The sequence below is a fragment of the Gracilinanus agilis genome, unplaced genomic scaffold, assembly GCF_016433145.1.
Source record: "Gracilinanus agilis isolate LMUSP501 unplaced genomic scaffold, AgileGrace unplaced_scaffold45535, whole genome shotgun sequence".
In the NCBI taxonomy this organism is placed as follows: domain Eukaryota; kingdom Metazoa; phylum Chordata; class Mammalia; order Didelphimorphia; family Didelphidae; genus Gracilinanus; species Gracilinanus agilis.
The window spans coordinates 2045-8162 of NW_025379728.1; the positions used below are offsets into that span (position 1 = coordinate 2045).

The following is a 6118-nucleotide window of genomic DNA, read 5'->3' on the forward strand; positions in this document are numbered from 1 at the left end:
CTCCCCCTTCACCCCTCCCTTTTTTTGACCTCCCCACTCCCTTGCTCCCCTTGGTTTATCCCTTCTAACTTTCTCAGAAGGGTTAGATAAGAGTTTTATGTCCCAATGGATAGTATAGCTACTCTTCCCTCTCTGGGTTGATTACACTGAGAGTAAGGTTTGATTATTACCTCTTTATGCCCTCTTCCTCTCCTTCTTATAATAGTATTTGTCCCCTCTCCCTCCCATGCCCTCTTTGTGTGTAATAGAATATCCTATTTTCTTATTCACTCAAGTTTCTCTTGGTGTCCCCTGCTATTCACCTCCTCTTTCCCATCCCCCATGCCATCTTAGATTATTTAGTGTTCCACCCTCACCCTGTGAATTATTCTTCTTATTACTATAATAATGAATATTATAATAGTGAATAGAGTTCACTACAGAGAATTATACATAACATTTATCTACATAGGAATACAGATAATTAGATCTCACTGAGGCCCTTAAAAAGGCAAATTTAAAAATTATAAGTTTTCTTTCTTTCCCCTCTGTATCTTATTTACCTTTTCATGTTTCTCTCGATTTTTGTGGTTGGATATCAAACTTTCCTTTTAGCCTTGGTCTCTTCTGTGCAAATACCTGGAATTCTTCAATTTTGTTGAATGCCCATACTTTCCCCTGGAAATATATAGTCAATTTTGATGGGTAGTTGATCCATGGTTGCAGGCCCAGCTCTCTTGCCTTTCTGAATATCGTATTCCAAGCCTTGCGATCTTTTAGCGTGGAGGCTACCAGATCCTGTGTGATCCTGATTGGTGCGCCTTGATATTTGAATTGTTTCTTTCTGGCTTCTTGTAAGATTTTTTCTTTTGCTTGGAAACTCTTGAATTTGGCAATTATATTTCTGGGTGTTTTCTTTCTGGATCGAATGCCGCAGGTGTTCTATGAATCCTTTCAATGTCTATATTGCCCTCTTGTTGTAGGACTTCAGGGCAATTTTGCTGGATTATTTCTGTTAGTATGGAGTCCAGGTTTCTATTAATTTCTGTTTTTTCTGGAAGACCAATTATTCTCAAATTGTCTCTTCTAGACCGGTTTTCTTGGTCTGTCACTCTCTCTTTGAGATATTTCATGTTTCCTTCTATTTTTTCAGTCTTTTGACTTTGTTTTATTTGTTCTTGTTGTCTTGAGAGATCATTAGCTTCCAATTGCTCAATTCTAGCCTTTAGGGATTGGTTTTCGGCTATAATCTTCTGGTTTTCGGCCATAATCTTCTGGTATTCCTTTTCAATCTGGTCATTTCTGGTGTTCAATTGCAAGATTCTACCTTTTAAACAGTTATTTTCTTGCCAGATCTCTTCCATTTTCCTCAAAATCTCAGTTTTGAATTCTTCCATAGCTTGTGAGGAGTTTTCCTTATTTGAGGAGGGTCCGGATGCTTGTTTGTTCTCCTCCTCTGTTTGCTCGGTTGTCTGGATTTTCTCTGTGTAAAAGCTGTCGAGTGTTAAAGACTTCTTTTTCTTGTTGTTATTCTTTCTCTTCTGAGCTTCCTGAGACTGAGTAGCCATCGTTAGCCCAGCAGCTTCTCAGGTTTATCCTCACGCTCAGGGTCTGTCCGTGGTCTATTGGCTCCTGAGGTCTGAGTTTTGGTTTTTTCCAAGGTCAAGCCCCTTGGTGGACCCCCTTGCTTGATCCTCTGCTGGAGGTTCCTTTACAAGTCTCAGGGCGCTGCTTCCACAGTTGTACACCCGTCCACGCTGGTTCCCCACTCAGGGTTTCAGAGTTTTAGCTCGTGGCTGTGTGTGCCTCGACCCACGCCTCCACCCGTGCCTGTGCTCTGAGCCCGCGCTCTGCGCCCTGCGTCCACTCTGCTCCCGCGCTCAGATTTCGCATGCGTTTTTTGGCTTATTTGGGTCCTAAATCTTGCTGCTCTCAGGAACAGGCCCCAGAGCTGCCAATGACTCGATGGGTGCCCCAAACTTACTCTATTTCTTTTTAGTTGGCTTCGGTGCTATAGGTGTTGTGTGTGAAGGGGGTAGGAGTGGGGTGGTTGCTCAGCCCGCGATTTAGTGAGAGCTGTTTCACCCCTTTATAGCATGGAAATGCCTCGATTCCACTTACCTTCCATGCTGTGCCCTGTTGTGGGGTTCCTCCATTCGTCTGGACTCGTTTTTATGTCCCCTTGAGGAGTTTTGTGTGTTTTGGTCAGGAGAGGTTAAGAGCTGCTTCTTACTCTGCCGCCATCTTAACCCAGAACTCCCTTTAATTTTTTTAATTAGGTCATTTTCAAATTTTTCTTTAGGCTAAGATAATGATTTGGTATTCCCTCTCTTTTTTTTAAACTTTCACTGAAGCATAATAAATTCTTCCCCAGCTTCTTACCTTTACTCTGTGAAACTCCCTACTCTAAATGTGTTTCTTATAGACAGCATATTGTAGGATTTGGGGTTCCATTCTGCTATCCCCTTCCACTTGATGTGTAATTTTACTTCATTTGCATTCACAGTCATGATTACTGTGTGTTTCCCTCCATCTTATTGTTCCTCTTTATCTGTTTCTCTTTGTCTCCTTTCATTTTTCCTTGCTTACAGATGTTTGGTTTTTTTTTTTTAATTTTAAACCCGTAACTTCTGTGTATTGACTTATAGGTGGAAGATTGGTAAGGGTAGGCAATGGGGGTCAAGTGACTTGCCCAGGGTCACACAGCTGGGAAGTGTCTGAGGCCGGATTTGAACCTAGGACCTCCTGTCTCTAGGCCTGGCTCTCAATCCACCGAGCTACCCAGCTGCCCCCACAGATGTTTTTGCTTCTGAGCAATCTTCCTCAAATTCTCCCATACTTTTTTTTACCACCTCTCTTATTCTACCTCCCCTCCTACTTTTTGATAGAATAGGGAAATTTCTACAGATGATTGAGTGTGGATTTTATTGTCATTTTAAGCTAATCCTGATGAGTATCATTCATGCATTGCCTGAACTCCAGTTTTCCCTCTGTTGAATTAACTCTTATATGCCTCTGATGAGAAATCCTTGACCTTCTCTCTTATCTCATTTTTTTTCTTCTTTCTGTTTCTTTTTCTCACCTCCTCTTTTTTTGTGTTATCATCCCACTTACTCCTTGCCCTCTAATCTATCTCCCTGCCCTGATAGGAATGAAATACCTAAATATATGTAGTATTATCTTAAATACTTAAATTATTTAAATATTTTTAGTGCCTTAAATATCTTAAGTGCTTTATGTTCCTTAAGTCTCATATATAATCAGTGTCATAAACAACACTTTTCTATGTATGATTATACACAGTTTTGCTTTATTAATTCCCTTGAGTTTTCTTCTCTTCTGTTTAACTTTCTATGCTTTCCTCAGGCTTGTATTTGATCCTCAAATTTTTTGTTCAGATATAGTCATTTCTCCAGGAATATTTGGAAGTTGTCTATTTTATTAAACATCCATTTTCCCCTGGGAGAATTACACTCAGTTTCACTGGGTAGATGATTCTTGTATGTCCTACAAAATCCTTTGCCTTCCAGAAGTCATCTTCTAAGCCCTCTCTTCTTCTAATATATAAGCTCCTAGGTCCTATGTAATCATGACTGTGGCTCCACAATATTTTATTTTTTCTTCAAAGCTTGTAGTATTTACCCTTTTGAATGGGAATTCTCAAATTTGGTTTGTTATTATCTTAGGAACTCCCTTATATTATATGAAGTGAGCTGAATTCCACTCCCCTCCTTGGTGGCTCACAGAGGTTCAGCATAAGCTACATTACCCATCTCTTCTCTCCTTCTGATATGGGGTCCTCCTGCTGTTTATTCACATTGTCTTGTGCTAGGTCACTGTTTTAACTTTTCTTTTATTGGTTTTTCTACTCCAAAATTGTTTTTGTGCCTTTTTATTTGAGTTTTTCTGGAAGTGTGTTTGGGCAAACTCAGAGTATTCCTCACTACATAATCTTGGTTCAAGAAGGGAATGTCTTATCCAGCACTATTTTTAATGGTTCAAAGTGAATGGGAGAGTAAATAAGCAATTGAGCACCTGAGCGATCTGTTCTGTGCTTTATGTTCTTAAATATTTGTATTCAAACTTTTGAAGAGGGCAGAAATAATATCCTCTTCAAATAAGCATGGTAAAAAAGATCATGTTCAAAACTAGATTAGAGTGTCATGATCCAAGTTGATGGGAATATATATATATATACATATATATATATATATATAATTATACTATAGTGTTCTGAAACTAAAAAAAAATTCAGCAGGTATAACTGTAAAATATTTTGCCTGGATTTAAAAGAAAATATTTTTTTCCAGTACTGAATGGGGCAGTCAAATTTAGGTAGCAGTTTAAGAAAAAATCAACATTGTTTTCATCTATACCAATTATCCTGTTCTTTATGAATATTCATCTCATGCTTCTTTAATGTAGTGTCCACTTTTGATCAGAAATTTTAAATTAGAGACACGTGATACTTCTCCATTTCTAGCCCCAAACAGATCCTGTTGGTTTCTTCCAGACACTATTAATTTTGGGATATGATACTCCCTTTCTCTTCCTAGCAGTCATTGTTTCCTATCTTACTGACTCAAGATACATTAATGAAATTTGTACCAACATTCATAGAAATCATATAAAAATTTTCCAAGACTCATCTCACTCAGTCTATAATTTATTGGATAATGATATTCCTTACTAAGCAGTACTCCACTAAATGTGCTATCTTCTCCAATAGAAAATATAAACGGTTGGAGAAAGGAGCTATATAGACTTTTTGTATTAGTATCATTACCATTTCCATATCTGGAAAAGGGTAAGGACTTACAAAATATTTTTCATCTCTATATTCTTTCATTCCTTCATTAAATATTGGTGAACTACCTCATTTAGGAGACATAAAAGCTGAAGTAATCTAGAGCTGCATCATGAAAGAGAAGCCACTAGAAATAAAGAGATGATTTACCTGTGTACCCTTCCCTCAGACATCATCTTGTGTATTGTCTTTGATCTGGAGGTCAATACTTATAAAAACTCAAAGGGGAGTAACTTGACTGATGAAGGGTCTTATATGTCAATGTTATATAAGGATTCATTGAAAGAACTGAAGAAGCTGTCAACTAGAGAGGCAAATGTCCAAATGGGTAATGATAGCTATTTCCCAATATTTGAAATGTTCTCAATGTGCAATTGGGATTATAATTATAATGTGTGATCTAAAAAAGTAGAAACAATAAGACTTTTTAGAAATTACCAAAAAAGTGTGGATTAGAGAAAAAGATTTTTTATTTCCTAACAATGACAATGATTTCTATAGTACACAAAGAAGAATGGGCTGTCTTTACAGGTAATAAGGTCATATTCATTAGAAATCTACAATCATAAGTTATTTACTTATGTCTCAGCTACATTATAATGGGACTTCCTTCTGTACATTATTTGTTTTATACTGTAATAAGTTTCTTTCTTTCAGATTTCCATTTTGAGAAAACTGAAATCAATATTTCAGTTTCCTGAGATAATAATTAGATATTCTTATATGAAATACAACACTAAAGTAAAAAAACATATAGGGTAATTATATAGTGTTTAAAAACACCCTTAGTACCATTCCTGTGTTTTTATTTCATTAAAAAATTTGTGCAGTGCTTGCTTCGGCAGCACATATACTAAAATTGGAATGATACAGAGAAGATTAGAATGGCCCCTGCGCAAGGATGACACGCAAATTCATGAAGTGTTCTATATTTTTAGCGCCATACCTATCAAACTACCAAAAAACTTCTTTACTGAATTAGAAAAAACTATAACAAATTTCATTTGGAATAACAAAAGATCAAGAATATCAAGGGAAATAATGAAAAAAAAAATGTGAAGGAAGGGGGCCTAGCAGTTCCAGTTATTAAACTATACTATAAAGCAGCAGTCATCAAAACAATATGGTACTGGCTAAGAGACAGAAGGAAGGATCAGTGGAATAGACTTGGGGTAAATGACATCAGTAAGACAATGTATGATAAGCCCAAAGAGCCCAACTTTTGGGACATGAATCCACTATTTGACAAAAACTGCTGGGAAATTTGGAAAACAATATGGGAGAGATTAGGTCTAGATCAACATCTCACACCCTACACCAAGATAAAATCAG

At 37.1% G+C, this 6118-nt stretch overlaps 1 non-coding gene across 1 annotated transcript; it reads left to right on the plus strand.

The window, feature by feature from the left end:
• The first annotated feature begins 5615 nt into the window (after positions 1-5615).
• Positions 5616-5722, plus strand: LOC123255390. Its single transcript, XR_006506760.1, has one exon. It is a non-coding gene; the product is annotated as a U6 spliceosomal RNA (small nuclear RNA).
• Positions 5723-6118: the final 396 nt, after the last annotated feature.